This window comes from Triticum dicoccoides, chromosome 4B (genome assembly GCF_002162155.2).
Source record: "Triticum dicoccoides isolate Atlit2015 ecotype Zavitan chromosome 4B, WEW_v2.0, whole genome shotgun sequence".
Lineage (NCBI taxonomy): Eukaryota > Viridiplantae > Streptophyta > Magnoliopsida > Poales > Poaceae > Triticum > Triticum dicoccoides.
The window spans coordinates 623,036,999-623,053,816 of NC_041387.1; the positions used below are offsets into that span (position 1 = coordinate 623,036,999).

The 16,818-nt window shown below is 44.7% G+C and overlaps 1 pseudogene; it reads right to left on the bottom strand.

Moving 5' to 3' along the window:
- Positions 1-7,834: 7,834 nt before the first annotated feature.
- Positions 7,835-11,346, bottom strand: LOC119292913 (annotated as a pseudogene).
- Positions 11,347-16,818: the final 5,472 nt, after the last annotated feature.

Here is a 16,818-nt window from a genome sequence, read left to right on the forward strand (position 1 = left end):
GACACAAAATCCGAAGATTCCAATGCCCATTCTTCCTCCTAAGAGGACGAGGAGGAGGTAGAAGATGATCCCCCTCGGGGGTAAGAAAGAAAAGGATGGCCTCCACATCCTTGGAGGCCGAATCGCCTAAGAGGGGAAAAACTCCTCTTCCAGAGGAATCCTCCGCCGCTGCCGGTAGCAGCCCGGAGTGGGATCCCAGGGCCTAGGCCCTGGTGAACTCGTGAGTATACAAAAGCCGAACATGCTTATGCGTCCAGGCTCATCATGGCATAACACTTTAATCAGAGCCATACTTTTTTGCAGTCCGGCAAGGTCCCGCACCCAACAATCCTCATCAGAGGATTTGCTGGGTTTGGATGCTATGGAGAGCGGGACACCCCCAAAGGCCCCTACCCCCAAACATGTGAATGACACCAAGATGTCATCCTAGAAGGACCCAGACCAAGGGGGCCGTAAAGGCGGCACCAGGAGGTCAAACTTCAGGGGCCGGACATATGGGAGAGAAGGCTCCCATGGGCGTCATCGGCGGGGGCGATCTCAAATTCGGCCCCCATCCAGACGCAGTCCCGGAGACCTCTACGGCTCCAGAATTAGGCAGGCAACCTCCCTCGGCTGGAGGGGGTGTGCCTGCTCCACCGGCAACCTCTGTCCAACCAGAGATGTCGGATACCTTATCGACGGCACTAAAAAGTGTGTCCATCGTCGATGAACACCGTGCCCTTCTGGTTGTGGTGATTGAGAAGATTCGGTCCGCTGAGAGTGGACTGAATGAATCCTGTATCAGCCTTATAAAAGGCTTTGAGGTATGTTTTATGAGATTTTGAGGAGTGTCATAGTATGGATAGTAGCCCCTGATACACTGTTCAGTGAAAGACAGAACCGGACAGAGGATCAAATTTATGTTCACAGGAGACTCATTTGATGACATCTATATCTCTTCTTTTATAAACAGGCGTGTGTAGCGACTGCCAGCTCTCATACTGCGGAAGTATCCGGACTGAGGCAGAGTCTAGAACGAGCCGAAGGAGAACTTGGCTGAGTGAAGTAGCAGATGGAGGATAACCAAGGTATGCTGAAACCTTGTTCATTCAGCACAAATGAATAAGTGTACCTGATGAAGATATTTTTATTGTGTGCTCTAGGGGCGATGGCCGAAATTGAGGCTCTTAAGAAGGCTGTGGCCGAAGCTGAGAAGAAGGTAGCCGTGGAGCAGGCTCTTTGCGAAAAGCATGAGGCCAAGGTTATTGAAGCTGAGCGAGAGCTTCAGGATGCCGTGAAGAAATGCGACACCTTGGAGCAGAGTTTATCAAGGAAAGAATCCGAACTTGCTCAAGCTCGCCAAGCCGCAAGTGATGCCCGGGAGGAGGCCCAAGGTGCTCTGAAGGAAATTCAGGAGGCGGGGAAGATTGTGGCTGGTAAGGCTTTTTCTATACAAAGCGGTCTTTTTGAAAGAAGAAAATCAAGTTGATAATTTGAATTATGATTTCTCCAGGAGTGTTTGCGGAGCTGCCATGCAGCATATCTGATGTCGCCCAATTCTACCGAGCCGAGGAAAAGAAGATTGTGGAGAAACTCTTCTAGTTGCAGTATTTGGCGCCGAATTATCCAGTGCCATTTGTCGATCAGCTAAAGCAGCTGATCGAACTACACAAGGCGGCCGAAGTAGCCATGAAGGATTTGATTGTCCGGCTATGGCCTGCCAAGCCAATTCCAAGCAGTTACTTCGGGCTCGTGAAGCGGCTTGTGAGTGCCTGCCCTCGACTTGAAGTCATCAAGCGGTCGGTCTGTATGGAGGGTGCGCGAATGGCCTTCGCCCGCGCAAAAGTGCACTGGGGGAAGATGGATGCGGAAAAGCTAATGACCGAGGGATCGCCGAAGGGGAAGGAGCACCACAAGCCCAAATTATATTATGATAGTGTCCTGAAAGCATCCCGCCTTCCAGCGGAGCAATGCACCAAGGACATTATATTTCCATGAATACAGTCATGTTGTCCTGTAATGTTGAACAAGGTCATTTCTATTATTTATTGCCTATTATGTGAAAGTTTTTCTCCTGTGCGGTCCTTTCATATATATTAATCCTGAGAGTTGGCCAGTCATTGGCTTCTGCCCCCACGTAGGAAGTACGGGGGTGTTTGGGATAAACCTGAGCACTCTTTATCCCATTTTTGGGTCCTTGAAGGAGGTGTTCAGCACAACGAACTAGGCAATGAGACTACAGGGCTTTATCACTCTCACTTAGCCATAGGAGTTTGACAAAAGGAAGGTAGGCGCAGCCCCTGGTGTTCGGAAGACCGCATGAGGGGCTCTATAAGCACCTGATCGGAAGATAAGCCGATCCATCGCACACTGCATTAGTTATGGCATTATGCGGAAGAAATCCTTAAAGATTTTACAACCTCTCGAGCAGCTGACCAGCTCTCGCCGTATCATGACAGTTAGTTTTCGGCTTTCTCTACTGAGGCGCTCGTCCGGAAGAACCGGGACACAATCGCAATAGTTCTCCCTGCGCTACCTTAGCCGATGTAGCGAAATGTAAGGTACCAAAACATGGGAGCCGGGCAAACCCAACTATTGACCCAAGACATGATTCGGAGTTGATGCATATAATGCTATAAGTTTGGGGTGCTGAACGACCGTGAAGGTGGTCGGACTTTATTGTCGTATTTGTGGATACAATGAAGCCCCTGGTGTATGAAGGCATATCACGATGTACGGTTGCCGTTATGACGAAATGTGTCAATAAAAAACAATAGCGAATAAGCGTCATATAAATCTACATGTTGTATTTGAGTAATACGCCGATGTGTATGAGTACAGGTGATGTGATAAAAAGAAGTATGACGGCGGAACCTGCTGAGACCAGGCGGGAAGAAGTTGTGTGCGGATCCGAAGTGTATTCGGATTGTCTTTGAGGGGAATATCTAAGGATTCCCTTGTGTGTTCGAGCTGATTCTGTCGCCAGACCTGTCCTGCACAAAAGTGAACCTGCAAAGGAAATGCGAGAAATATTTGTGTGCCACGGAGCGGTTGAGCCGCGGTATGTGGCCTTTCCCAGCTTTTGCCGGAGTGTTTAATTGAGCTCCGGAAGAGCCGGGCTATCATGCCGCGAAGTAGTTCGGACTCTGTTATCGGTGTCCAGGAGCTTGGTCATCGACTCAAGGTTCGATTGAAAGGTGCCACTCGTTGCTTCTTCTGTTAAAGCGGCAGTATACTCTTCGGTGCCGAGGTGGAGTTCGGCTTTGCCATTAACCGTTATGACACCTGGCGGGCCGGGCATCTTGAGCTTACGGTAGGCATAGTGTGGTACCCCGTTAAAGCGAGCAAACATGGTTCGCCCAATCAGTGCATGATAATTACTGCGGAAAGAGACGATGTCAAAGACTAACTCTTCGGTACAGTAATTGTTTGGTGATCCGAAGACTACCTCCAGAGTGATGGAGCCTATACAACTGGACTCCACACCTGGTATAACACCTTTAAAGGTGGTTTTAGTGGGTTTGATCATCGAACGATCAATACCCATCTGGCGCACTGTGTCCTGATACAGCAGGTTTAGACTGCTGCCTCCGTCCATAAGGACTCGTGTGAGGTGGAACCCGTAAATTATTGGGTCGAGGACAAGTGTGACTGAAATACCCTAGTTGGTATTGGTCGGACGATCTGTATGATCAAAAGTGATCGGCCATAGTTCGTATTGTGGGGCGACTTGCTCCGTTAAGTCGACATCCCTAAAAGTGCATGTCCGTTCCCGTTTGGGGATGTGGATGGCGTTTATCATGTTCACCGTTTTGACTAGTGGGGGAAATCTCCTTTGCCCTCTTTTGTTTGGTGGTCGGGGCTCCTCGTCGTCATCATCGCTTTGAGACCTTTGCACCTTATTTGCGGCACCTGACCTACCGGCTTGTTTGAACACCCAGCATTCTTTGTTGGTGTGATTGGCTGGTGTTCTTGGGGTGCCGTGAATTTGGCATGGACGATCGAGTATGCGATCCAGACTGGACGGGCCCGAATTGTTCTTTTGGGATGGCTTTTCCGCTGACCGGACTTGGATGTAACACCCCAAAAATTTAACCATGATTTATTAATTAAAATTTTGCCTTGGTAAATTAAATTTTTATTTTCTGGATTTTCTTTTGATCCAGAACCACTCTTTTCTTCTGAGTTGTGGAGTTTCCCTCCAAATAAAAAACCTTTCAAAAATATTGTTGGACTTGTATATCCTCTCAAGAAACATTTCTTTATTCAGTGGAATCATTTATATGATTATCTTGCCTGAGCTCTATTTCTTTTTAAAATGATTTTTATAAGATTTAGGGTCCCATTTGCACTACAACCCTTTCATATATTCATTTAAAACTTCCACCAAAATTTGGGGATGACATGTGAGGTTCCTAAATCACTTTTGTGCAAAAACTTCTCTTGATCATTTGGGGATTTTGAGCCCTACCTCAAGTTTTCAAATCTGGATCAGTTTGTGGTTTGCACTGCAACCTATTTAAATATTTCTTTAAAGATTACATAAAAATTTGGAGATGTAAGTAGATGCATATAATTCACTTTTATGCAAAAACCCATGAGTGTTCTTTGAAAAATTTGAGCAAATCATCCTCTTTTGCTCTCTGGCCCAGTTGGGTGTTTTCTACTGCAACTCTATTTTATTTTACTCTAGTGCCCATGATCTTTCTCCTGCTTATAAACCACCCTACCAAACCCTTAACTCTAGGAGATTGGACCCATTGGTGCATTTTTGGCCCATGCAATAATAGCCTTTAGTTTCTGCCCAGATTTGGTTTTCTCAAAAACTTGCACTACCTAGTTTCTGGTTTTGCCCAACTAACCTTGCCACCCTCTCTATCATCTAAAGAGACTCTGATCTCGAGTTTTTGGCCACCCCAAGAGTTGCCTAGATGCCCTTGGCATTCTGTCAAGCACCTTGTGTGCATGGTCAGTTTTGTCATAGTTTTTAGTTTGCACATTGGACCTGCTTGCTTTCCCTAACCAGCATGTCTCATGGCTCTACCTTAGTCTATAACCCCACCCTGCTAAACCTCATGTGGATTGAAGCCCCCTGGCATGCCTTGGCATTTTGTCGAACAAGTAGCGTGCGTGCTCTGGGCGCCCCCAGAGCACACGTTTTGCACGCGCGCGCAGCCGAGCCGCCGTGTCACGCCCCTGGCCTTTGCTCGCCCGCTGGGCCGCGCCCCGGCCTCGCCCGCTCACCAGAACCCTCCAGGCCGCCCCTGGAGCCCCGCAGCGCCACCGTCAGGTCGGCCATGGCAGGTAGCGGCCGGACACGGCAGGCTCCTGCCCTGGATGGCGCCGCCCGAGCAACTCTCGCTCGCTAGCTCGCCCCTGGAGCAGTGCCCGCTCGTCAGCTAGCTTCTGCCGCCATCCCCAGCCTCGACACATCACGCTGCAAGCTACAGAACGGCGGTTCGCTGATCTTATCCCTGGTCGCCGCAGAACCGACCTAGTCGCGCTATAAATAGGGATCTCCGAGCCCATCCAGACACTCAGGCAACCTCGTACCATCCTCCTAGTGCCCCGACACCCAGCTATCGGCGGAGGGAGGCCGTCTTTCCCGTCTTCGGCCAGTTCGGCCGCCGCTGCTCTCCGGTGCCATGGGTTGCGAGCAGAGCCTCCCCCAGCCTTCCAGCGCCACCGTTCGACTCCCCTTGGCCTTGTGGAGCCACCCCACCTCTCAAACTTGATCGGGAGCCACCGTAGCCCAAGCCCCCAAATCCTCCCGAAGCCACCTCCGCCGCGGAGCTCGCCGCCGGCGACTCCCTTCGTCCCCACCAGCCGTTCGACCACTGGGAGGACCACCCTGAACCAGCGGATCCATCCCCGCCCTTGGAACCTCGCGGGAAGCCACCGTTCGTCGACGGCGATCGCTGCATCCCAACCTCCGCTCGGGCAGAGGAGAAAGGAGGCGGGCGACTGGTCAAACCTGACCAGTGGGCCCAAGGGACCCACTGTCAATGACCCCGAGCCGGTCCACGCTGGCATAAGTGAAAGTGTAAAGCCCAGAGTATGCTTCCCCCCCCCCCTCGAACCATTTTTCTTTTTTTGTTTCTTTTATTTATTTATTAAAAATAGAATTTTGACTAAACTTTGACTGGCTGTAAGTCTTTAAATATAAGTCCAAACGATTTGATTCTTTTTCTGTTGTTTCTCAAATTTTGTATAGTTTATTTTCATATTTATTTGAAAATTTTCCAAACAACTTTATTGTACTGTTTTGAAACTATGAGTTGATTTGAATTTTCTTAAAATAGGATTTTGAAGAGGGAAGCAACTTTCAAAAAAATGCACCCCACTTGCATACTCTGGAAGGCAAGCATTCTGAACCCTGGCATAATATTGTTGTGTGTTGTTTGATATGGTTACAACACCACCTTAACACGAAGTACTCGTTATTTTATGTGATGATATGATCATACTCTTGAATGCATAATGAATGTTCCTTGTTGTTGGAACTTGATATGCTTGTGACAGCAATCACCCTCGTATGCCTTTCATGCCTATCGGAAGGAATCTAGGAAAGCCTCTGTCTTGGGTAGACACGAGCTTGTCTCCAATCTTCGTAGAGACGGTTGTGTCCGGTATGGCATAGTGAGGCATGAGGAGTGGTGATTCTTTCTGTTGGTTGAAACATATTTGTTATGCTAATTATGTAGGGAATACTTAAACCTCCTGAGTCGGCCGTAGATCGAGTCTTGTTCCAGTAAACCCCATACTTGTTTCGTACTACCACTTGTCCCTGCCATAGGTAGAGTACGGTTCAGTAAGTTGACAACCCCTTTCTAGCACACACCGTACATAGAGGCCATGGTGGAAGATACCGGCTGCATCCGGTAGCATGCCACCTGGTCCGGGGGCATGGGTGTTTCCGGTTGTAGCCAAGGGGGTAGCTCCCCTAATTAATTTGCGCGCATTATAAATTTTGTGATCCCATGCTAATCGAGGTTGTAGCCTCCCCACTTAGAGTTTTGCTGAACGGGCGTCGTGGGTGATTCCAGACACCGGTAAGTTAGGACTAGTGTGTGCGGTCAGGTGTGTTTTCAATTAAAAGACCGTAGACGGAATTAGTCCCGATGGACTAAAGGAATCCGTTACTCGTGGGTAAAGAGTACATCCTCTGCAGAGATTATATCTATTCGAATACACTACAAGAAAGTTGTTAATCTGTGACAATCGCTCTCCGTCACAGACGTGACAGAAACCATCAACCATGGCTTCGCGTGACGATCCTAAAATCCGTCATGTATATCGCGTCATAATTTGCCAACCCGTCCATCCTTGACGGGTTTTGGTTTTCGTCATGATCCATGACGGTCTTTCTCCGTCATCAATCTGCCCCTAGGCCCGTTCGGCCCGCCCAAGGCCCGATCCTCTGTGATGGATTGTTCCGTCACGGATTTACATGACGTGTAGTAAGATGAGTCCCATGTGGCGCCAACGTGAGTCTGACGTGGCGCCGACGTGGGTCTGACGTGGCGCCGACGTGGGTCTGACGTGGCGCCAACGTGGGTCTGACGTGGCGTCGTGCAAGCCCATGTAGCATTCGGCCCAATATGGTCTGGCCCATTTATTTTTGTATGGCCAGGCCTATTAGCCCATTTTACCGTAGCCTGGTTGGCCCGTTTGTTTTGGGCTAACCCATTTCTACTTGTTCAATATTCACATCGGCCCATCAAAGTCACAGGCCACTCATGTTTTTTTAACCACAAAGTCCGTTTCCAGGCCCACTTCGTCCGGCCCATTAGTGTTTATTCAACCCGGCCCGGCCCATTTTTGTTTGTACGCACAATGTGTGCTAACATTGAACTTACATATCAAGATCCACTAACATTAGAAGACAAAGGCACAAAATCACAAAGATAGAAAAAAGACACAGCATCAAAAAACACAAGTAACATTGGGCTTACATCTCCACATGCACTAAACATGGAGCAGCAAAATGCAACAAGTTTGCTTCCAACAGTGTGCAGTTTGCACAACAAAAGCATTACAAAATAAGAAGGTTGGTTCCAGCGGTATATTACATTCACATGGCTTCCATGCATCAAGTAGAGAAAGACACTGATCTTGGACTCAAACAACTTACCTTGAGCTGATCTTGGTTGCAACTGACTTAGCAAAAAGTCTAGTTTTGCATCCATCGCAGCTTGCTTCTTCCTGTTCTCCTCGTCTCTCTTCCTGTGCTCCTCGTCTTGCCTGATCATTGCTTCTTCGGACTCCTTCAACAACTTGGTTAAGGTGTCAACACGTGCCCGAAGCTCGACATTGTCCCTCTTCTCCGTTGCCACTTCTGCACTGGATCTCGCATGGACATGCTGGATCCCCACATGCTGAAGAAACCTTGGCTTCTTAGTGTGCTTAGCAAGCACTTCAGCTACAGCCTCGGTTGCAGAGTTTGATTCCTGACCATCTTCTGTAGGTTGAGAGGCCTTGTTTTCCATCTCAGTCTAGCAATGCAAGCAACAATCATGGTTATAAGACGGCTTAAGCACAAGTAGAGAAGACGATAGCAACAAGCTTACATATATCGTCTTTGTAAGGAAAGCTATCGTGTATCCTTTACAACTAGACATTTGTGATAACAGTTAGACTAATCTTTTTTCTGTGTGGAGGTGATCCAGGTTATTCATATATACTATCATCTACAGCAAAGTGGACTATTTCCTGAATTAACTACAAGTGAGTAATGTTTAAGTCAAATTATTTCTGGAAGTAAATCTCTAAAATATATATACTAAAAGATAAGACAATATATATACTAAAAGATAAGACATTGAGGATGGCCAAAATTGCAATATACAGGGCATGTTTTTCAATCGCTTCAAATCATATCAGTTGTCTGAAAAAAGGGTACAATCATACAGGATAGACTATTACAGGATAGTTAAGTGAACATGTTAACATTTTGTATTAAGATACGCCGACATTTGATTATCAGTTTTCAATCAGGTAAAGTGACTCAAACAATATTAGTTCTAGCCATGCAGAAAGGTAAAAATTGATGGTTGGTAGTCTTTTCAAGCTGACTTACAATTGCAGCTTGCACGACATCAGTGTAGCTTTTATTTTTCTTGCTGTAGTGAGACTCCTTGAACAAATCCAATGCAGTGGGTTCTTTATCTTTGTATTTGTCACCCTGGAAACAACAAATATGAAGGCAAGGGAACATCATACACAGTTACTACATGGACGCAATAGTTTACATGAACCTATGGTCATGAATATTTCTCATGACAATGCACATCCAGAGCCACATGTTTGACTTACCAGATTATCACAATGCACAGGATAGCTGCACGCGCCAGTAGTTTGGTGAAACTTAACTTGAGCTCGATTATTTTTGTTAATTTAACATATCCCCTACATCAATAGTCCGACTACATGTAAGGCACACTTTGTAGATTAGCATATAGAAGGCGAGAGATTGGTCTCGAGGAAGAAACATACCATCTTTTTGGGATCCTTCCAGCTTTCCACCAGCTCATTCCACTGCTCATCAGTCATTGAGGGGACAGGAGAAGTTCTCGTCACCAAATGGAGTGGGTGAGGGTCAAAAAACTCTTTCTTGAGCCTATATCATTGTTGGCGAGTCGCACGTTTCAGCATTTCAGTACAAGCCTTCCTAACTGGCACAACATCTACGTCCATCTGAAACTTGTTCTAGTCCGATGAAAAAACATGTGTAAGTATCATGATTGCACATAATTAACACAATAGCACAAAATTGACAGGTTGATAGCCATTAGAGGGAGAAAGTCCTGGACTATGTACTTACACCAACTTTGCCTACGAAGTTCCTGAAGATCCCATCTCGTACATCTCCATTTGGGTCCTTGTAATCCTTCCAGCGCTTAAACACAGGCATATGGTGTCTGACTGTGACGTTGCATTCAGTTGCAAACTTTGCAGCAAGAAGAGGTGCCTCCAGCCTTATCCTCCCTTCTGGAATGACAAGCGGTAGTTTGTCGTGCCCGCATCGAGTGATCCTTTCCAGGCCTTTTCCCAAATTGGGGCCCCTTTCCCTTGGATCTTCATAGGATTGTGGACCTACAAAGAAAGTAAAATCAAGAATTGGATACAATTAGACCGTAATTACAAAGTATAGAAGTGTACTAATAAGTGGAGAACATCTTTTCAAAAGGAGTAACTGTAACAACAGGAATTAAGCTCACAAAAATGCCAAGACAATATATTGGTAACCATATGGCAGCAACAATTAAATGGAATATTACAGTTCACATGTTATCTATCATGTTGGTGTGTTTCTCATTGTTACAAATCCACAGGTTACCTGGAACTAAAGACACGGTTCGAGCAGATTTCGACAAGGCAATATCTTCAGCAAAGACAGAAGAAGAGAAAACTAAATCATGATTTCAGATTAGACCATAAGTTGTTAGGTCTGTACATATCTATATTCAGTGAGTATATGGATATAATCCATTGCAAGACACACACTTTTAAATTATGAAGTAAGTAAATTGTCCTTATTTAAATACTGTGATTTTAATAAATGAGTAATGGAGTTGTCCTTGAGAATATCATTGTCCTACAACACTGGAATGACTCATAAATTTTTTTGCGCATATATGGTATAAATTAAGCTTAGTAATACACATGAAGTTGCAGTCAATAAGATAAAAAATTATGGTTTATATTAAGTATAGTTTAGACAGCAAGATGCATAGAACAATAGATTGAACAAGAAGTTTAACTCTAATAGATGCTACAAAGATTCAGGTTATAACATGCCTTCGGAGTTATTGTTAGGTTGGGTTTCCTGATTTGGTTGGGCACTACCACCAGCTTCGGTGGCCATCTCATTGTGACCACTACCACCAGCTTTGGTGGCCATCTCATTGTGACCACTACCACCAGCTTCGTTGGCCATCTCATTGTCGTCATCACGATGGGCAATAAGATCAGCTCCATTGGCAATCCAGTTGTCATAATCACAATGTGCAGGGTCATCATCTTTTTAGAAAAAATCATCTAGTGAGAGTATGTTCATCATGCAATCCGAGCTAATTGACTAGGCTAGCAATTCAAAATAGAAAACATAGTAAGGAAATTGCCTTCAACACCATGGTCATCAAAGTTGGGAATAATTTCTTCAGCTTGGCGGGCACAAGCCACAGAAGCAGTTGGCTTATCGATGACACTTGGTGTCTGATGTTTAGGATCCAACATCTCCTCACTTTGAGTACTTGCATCAGCATCTTGTAATAGAGCTTTCTTCAACCTTGTGACTCGCGAATTAGTAGGGATGTCTACATGAACTCTCTTAGGAGGCCGAGGCTTGACTCCACCACGGGGCATGGCCGCAGATCTTTTCTTGCTAGTTTTCTAACTAGTCTTCTTACGGCCCTGATAGATATGAAGACATGGTTTAATCAATAAACTGTAACAAAATTCTGCTGCAATGGCAAACAGGCAACATATCTAAGCAATGAATGACTAGATGGAGGAATTTAGCACCTTAGAGTTTGAGCTAGCAGCAGGTGTGGACTGCAGTGCTTCTGTTTCATCTACTAAACTATCATCGGACGACTCTCCTTCACTGGTATTGTCCTCGTTAGGATGGTACTCAGCTTCAGAATCATCAGAACTGTGCTTGGGATTTTTTTTAGGTGAAATGACAGTTTTGGCTGCAAACAGTGTTGATAGTGCAGGAATTCCGAGTGATTGCAGCATTGAATTGTTCCTTATGCATATTTTGATGCGCGACTCTTCCAAAGGATGCATCGGTGGTTCTAAGATGAGTGAACACATGAACAAGAATTACTATGTGTACAATCTGTACTTAATAACAAATTACTACTTTTGTTATTAATTTGGCAAGAATATGTGACCCAAATCTACACTTGACAGCACAAGACCCTTATTTCAAATGTACGGCCAGAACTCTAATGAACAAGAAACATTAGCAATTGAAATCAAGCACAAGCAAAAAGATTTTACCACATATCCTTTAGACATACATATGCATGAACAATAAATAGGCAGGCGTGGGGTGGGTTAAGAAGGTATACCTGCTATCTTCCGTCCTCGGGGTCTCTTCGCAGCAGTCTTCTTCCCCATCAGTGTGGCAGATAGGTCCTCGAAGCAGCGCAGTGTGGTGGCGGCGACAACTTGTTCTAGGGTTTGGTGGAGCGGAGGGGAGGGGGAGGGAGGTCTTGACCGGCAGTTGGGGTGGGTTAGGGACCGGCGGTGGAGGCGAAAGAGCAAGGGGAGTCGTTCTCGGCAGTGGCGCAGTGTGGTGGCGGCGACCCTTATTCTAGGGTTTGGTGGAGGCGGGTGGTAGGGGGAGAGGGGGTCCTGACCAGCAGTGGAAGAGGACGGGGAAGGGGTGGGAGGGGATTCGTGCTCTGCAGCGGAGGTGGAAGGGGAGGAAGGGGAGGGAGGGAAGCTGAGCTCAGCGGTGGAGGAGGTGAAGCCGTGGCCGGAGATGGGAGAGGAAGGGGAACGGGAGCGAGGAGATTTGGCGATTTGGCGATTTGCGGGCGAGGGCTGGTCGTGCGGTGGGGGTTAGGAATTTTGTGTGTGTCAAATTACTAATATTCCCTTCATATGGTAGTGGTGGATGAATGGATATGTGTAATTTTTGGGAACATTGCTAGGCAATGGCGTCAATTCGCATTGTGTTGTTTTTGCCTTGGCGCGGCTGGAGCGAAAATTGTAGCGTGCGCGCGCGCTTTTTGCCTCCGAGCCGTATTTAGAACATTCTAGAGCATATATATCACAAGTTTATTATTTGTTACTATAACTGGTAAGACATATATTTAATTATGTACTATTATTAGGAAATAATTACTAGAATGAGCAAGACATATGCGCCAACTTTTTTCCAAAACATGTGGAAACGATGACATAGTATAAAAAACCGAACCGGACCGATGGTTTGACTAGTAAAAATTTGAACCGACATCCTTACCGGTTTGATTATCGATTTAGTTTTTCACAATAGCTACATGTCACAATAGCTAATTTTTCACAACAGCAAGGATCAGCAGTCATTGGCCTATCAACGCAAACAAAATAAAACTCCAGATACTGCCATTAGATGACAGTATTACAGAGCCAAGAAGCACTATACAGACCAACTTAAGCTTGCAGCACAACCTTTTTTCAGCATCTCCTTCTCAGCCTTGTCAGCAATGCCTGTCAAATATTTCAAAATTAGAAGTCCATTCAAACTCTAGATATTCAAAAGAGACGTTGTACTGAACTGAACAAACATGTAGTGCATAAACATCTCAGACTCCCATGTACTGTGCTGAACAAATCATATGTATCAGTGAGAACAAAAACACCTCACTCTATCATGTACTGTACTGAACAAGCATGTAGTGTGTAAACAGCAACAAGATATTGCAGTAGCAAAGACAAAAATTATCATGTAGTGTGTAAACAGCAACAAAATATTGCAGTAGCAAAGACAAAAATTATGCAACACGAAAGAGACCAAGAGAAAAAAATATTGTCATCCACATCATACAGGTTTTGCAAAGAATATAGTACACTGGAAGAAGAATGGAGATAGTACCTTCTACATTAAAACATCTACTCGTCATCGCTGTCGATATCCATTGTGGCACCTCCTTCGTTTTCACTGCAATACTCCAAACCTGTATCATCTTCTTCATCTTCGTCGCCACCTTCATACATTTTTGTGGTTTTATCTTTCATCAAACGAGCAACAACATCATCTTCAAAAGTAATGCCTTGCTCATCATCTCTATGCGAAGGCTTTTCAGATGTAAGGTCAGAAACTGATGTTCTCCTACCCTCCTCTTCACAACACTCCTCCTCTTGATATGCAGGACCACTAAAAGGTACACCCTCAGTTTCACTAATATTGAACAGATGCCTATGGTCGAATGTTTGCACAACTTGCCAATTTTTCCCATACTTCGTGTCTGGCAAATAAAAGACCTTACTAGCCTGAGTAGCCAGAATCAAAGAATCGTCCTTGTACCACCAACTTCCAACATGTATGCTTTTGAAAAAACCATCATTTTTAAGTTCAGTCTTCTTTCCTCAAGTTTAAACCAGTCACATTTAAACAAAACAACTGACCTATCGTCCAAGTTATAATCTAACTGAATGATCTCTTTCAAGGTTCCATAAAAATCTATGATCTTATGGTTATGTTCGCCTTCGGTCATGACTCCATTGTTCTGTGTCCTCTTGTTGCTATCACGAGCAACAGTGCTAAATCTAATCCCATTCACTATGCATGATGAGAATTTCCGGACTCTCCGATCAGGACCACATGCCAAGGCAAAGAGATCTTCATCTACCTCTTCACCATCCTCGTCTCGCAGCCTCATCATCTGCAACAACACACAAACACATACATTAGAATCTGCACTGAAATTTGACAACCAAAAATTAAAACTAGATGTTAATGAAAACTAACATAGTTCCTGAACCATGTCTGAAATTTTTGTTGAAGCTCTTTATCACTGTCCGGCAACCGTTTCCTCTTTAACTCATCTCTGAACATACTGTAAAATAAAACAAATTAGTCTCGTGACATATGTACAACACAATGCAACAAACGCAAGTTTCAGAAGTGACAACGTACTCGATATATTTCTTAGCTTGATCACAGTTGTTCAACACATACCACACCATCTGGTCAAATTCTTTTTGCTCATGCACATATTCATATTCATATCCTGAAGTAAAATTAACTCCATGCCCAAAAACGTCAACACCATAGGCTTCTTCATCTGAAAAACCTACATTTCTTGGTTTCCGATTAAATATTGTTTCAACATCATCCATGTACTTGGAGCAAAATGTCAGGCATTCATCTGCAATATATGCCTTAGCAATCGAACCTTCTGGTCGCGCCCTATTCCTCACATAGCGCTTTAAAGTATATAGCCTTCTTTCAACTGGGTACATCCACCCATATTGCACGGGACCTCGAAGCAATGCCTCTTCAGGTAAGTGTACGGCAAGGTGCACCATCACATCAAAGAATGCAGGCGGGAAAATTTTCTCAAGCTTGCACAAAATTACAGGGATTTCCTTCTTCATTTCAGCCAAGACATCCCTATTAAGAGTTTTGCTGCACAGTTCTCTAAAAAACTTGCCTAACTCAGCTATTGCGTCATATATATCACTGTCCAAAAATCCTCTCATGCCGGCGGGTAAGATTCTCTGCAAAAGAATGTGACAATCATGTGTTTTCAGGCCTTGTACCTTTGTTCCATCAGCACTTGTGCATCTTGAGAGGTTGGAAGCAAACCCATCTGGAAACTTTAACTCTCATAAAAATTGACAAAATGCAACCACTTGTTCTTTGGACAAGGTATATCGGGCCCGAGGCATCACATATGAGTCTCCCTCCTTCCTCAATTGCAACTCTTCTTTAATATTCAAATCTTTCAGATCAATCCTAGCATTAAGTGTGTCCTTTGTCTTACCCTCCAGATTCAGAATTCTCCCAATGAGGTTTTCACAAATGTTTTTCTCAATGTGCATGACATCAAGATTGTGTCCCAGCTTCAACTTTGCCCAATACTTCAAATCCCACAAACAAACCCTCCGGCCCCAAATTGGCACATGATCCTTCTTGTTGCCTAGGTCAGAACGCTTCCTTTTCCTACTTTCTTGGTGTCTCCCAGGTCTAACCTTCTCCAATTCTGCTTGCAACTCTTTCTCAGAGAATTTACCTGGCTCATCATTGCTTTCATGAAGACCAACAAATTCATTGTTTCTCCGTAAACGATGACCCCTTGGAAGGAAACGGTAGTGACCAATATACCCAATTTTACTCCTTAGGCTGTAAGAAAGAGGGTGTTTGTCACAATGAATACATGCAAAATAGCCTCTTGTGGTACGCCCTGAAAGAGTGCTCAGAGCTGGGTAATCGTGAATGCACCATAGAACTGCAGCATGAAGATCAAACATTTTTCCACTAAGAGCATCATATGTACGCACACCCTCCCAGAGCTCAAGTAATTCTTCTACAAGTGGTTGCAGAAAGACATCGAAGTGCTTGCCAGGTGATTTGGGACCAGGAATCAGCAAAGCCATCATAAAATTTGACTGATCCATGCATGCCCAAGGTGGAAGGTTGTATGGTATAACAAATACATGCCACATACAATAGGTTGTGTTAAAATTTCCAAAAGGATTGAACCCATCAGTGGCAATGCCAAGCCTAAAGTTTCTGGCATCTTTTGCAAATTCTGGAAATTTTTCATCAAAATCTTTCCATGCATCACCGTCTTTTGGATGACTCAATTCCTTCTCATTGGGTTGCCTCAGTAGCTCATGCCATTGTGCTTCTTCTGCACCTTTTTTGGAAAGAAACATCCTCTTTAGCCTAGGCACCAACGGAAAATGCCTCAACACTTTCTGTGGAATCTTCTTTCTAGCAGAGTCTTTCCACCTTGATAGTCCACAAACTGGGCAGTTGTCATGATTGGCATATTGCTTTCTGAACAGAATGCAATTATTCAAGAACACATGTATAGACTCATACCCAAGGCCTAATTCCTTTAGAAGATTCTTTGCTTCCTTATACGATTTTGGGAGTGTATTGGGTTCAGGGAATGCTTCGGCTAATAGCCTTAAAATTTCAGTAAATGCACTATTCGGGATCCTATGTTATGACTTCAAGTGAAGAAGCTTTACCACAAAGGAGAACCTTGAAAACTTGGTACAACCATGATAAAGCTGTCGTTTTGCCTCCTTCATCACATTCTTCAAAAAAGACTCATTCTCAGAAGGGTTTCCACCATTGTTAGCATCTTGATTTTCAGTTTCACT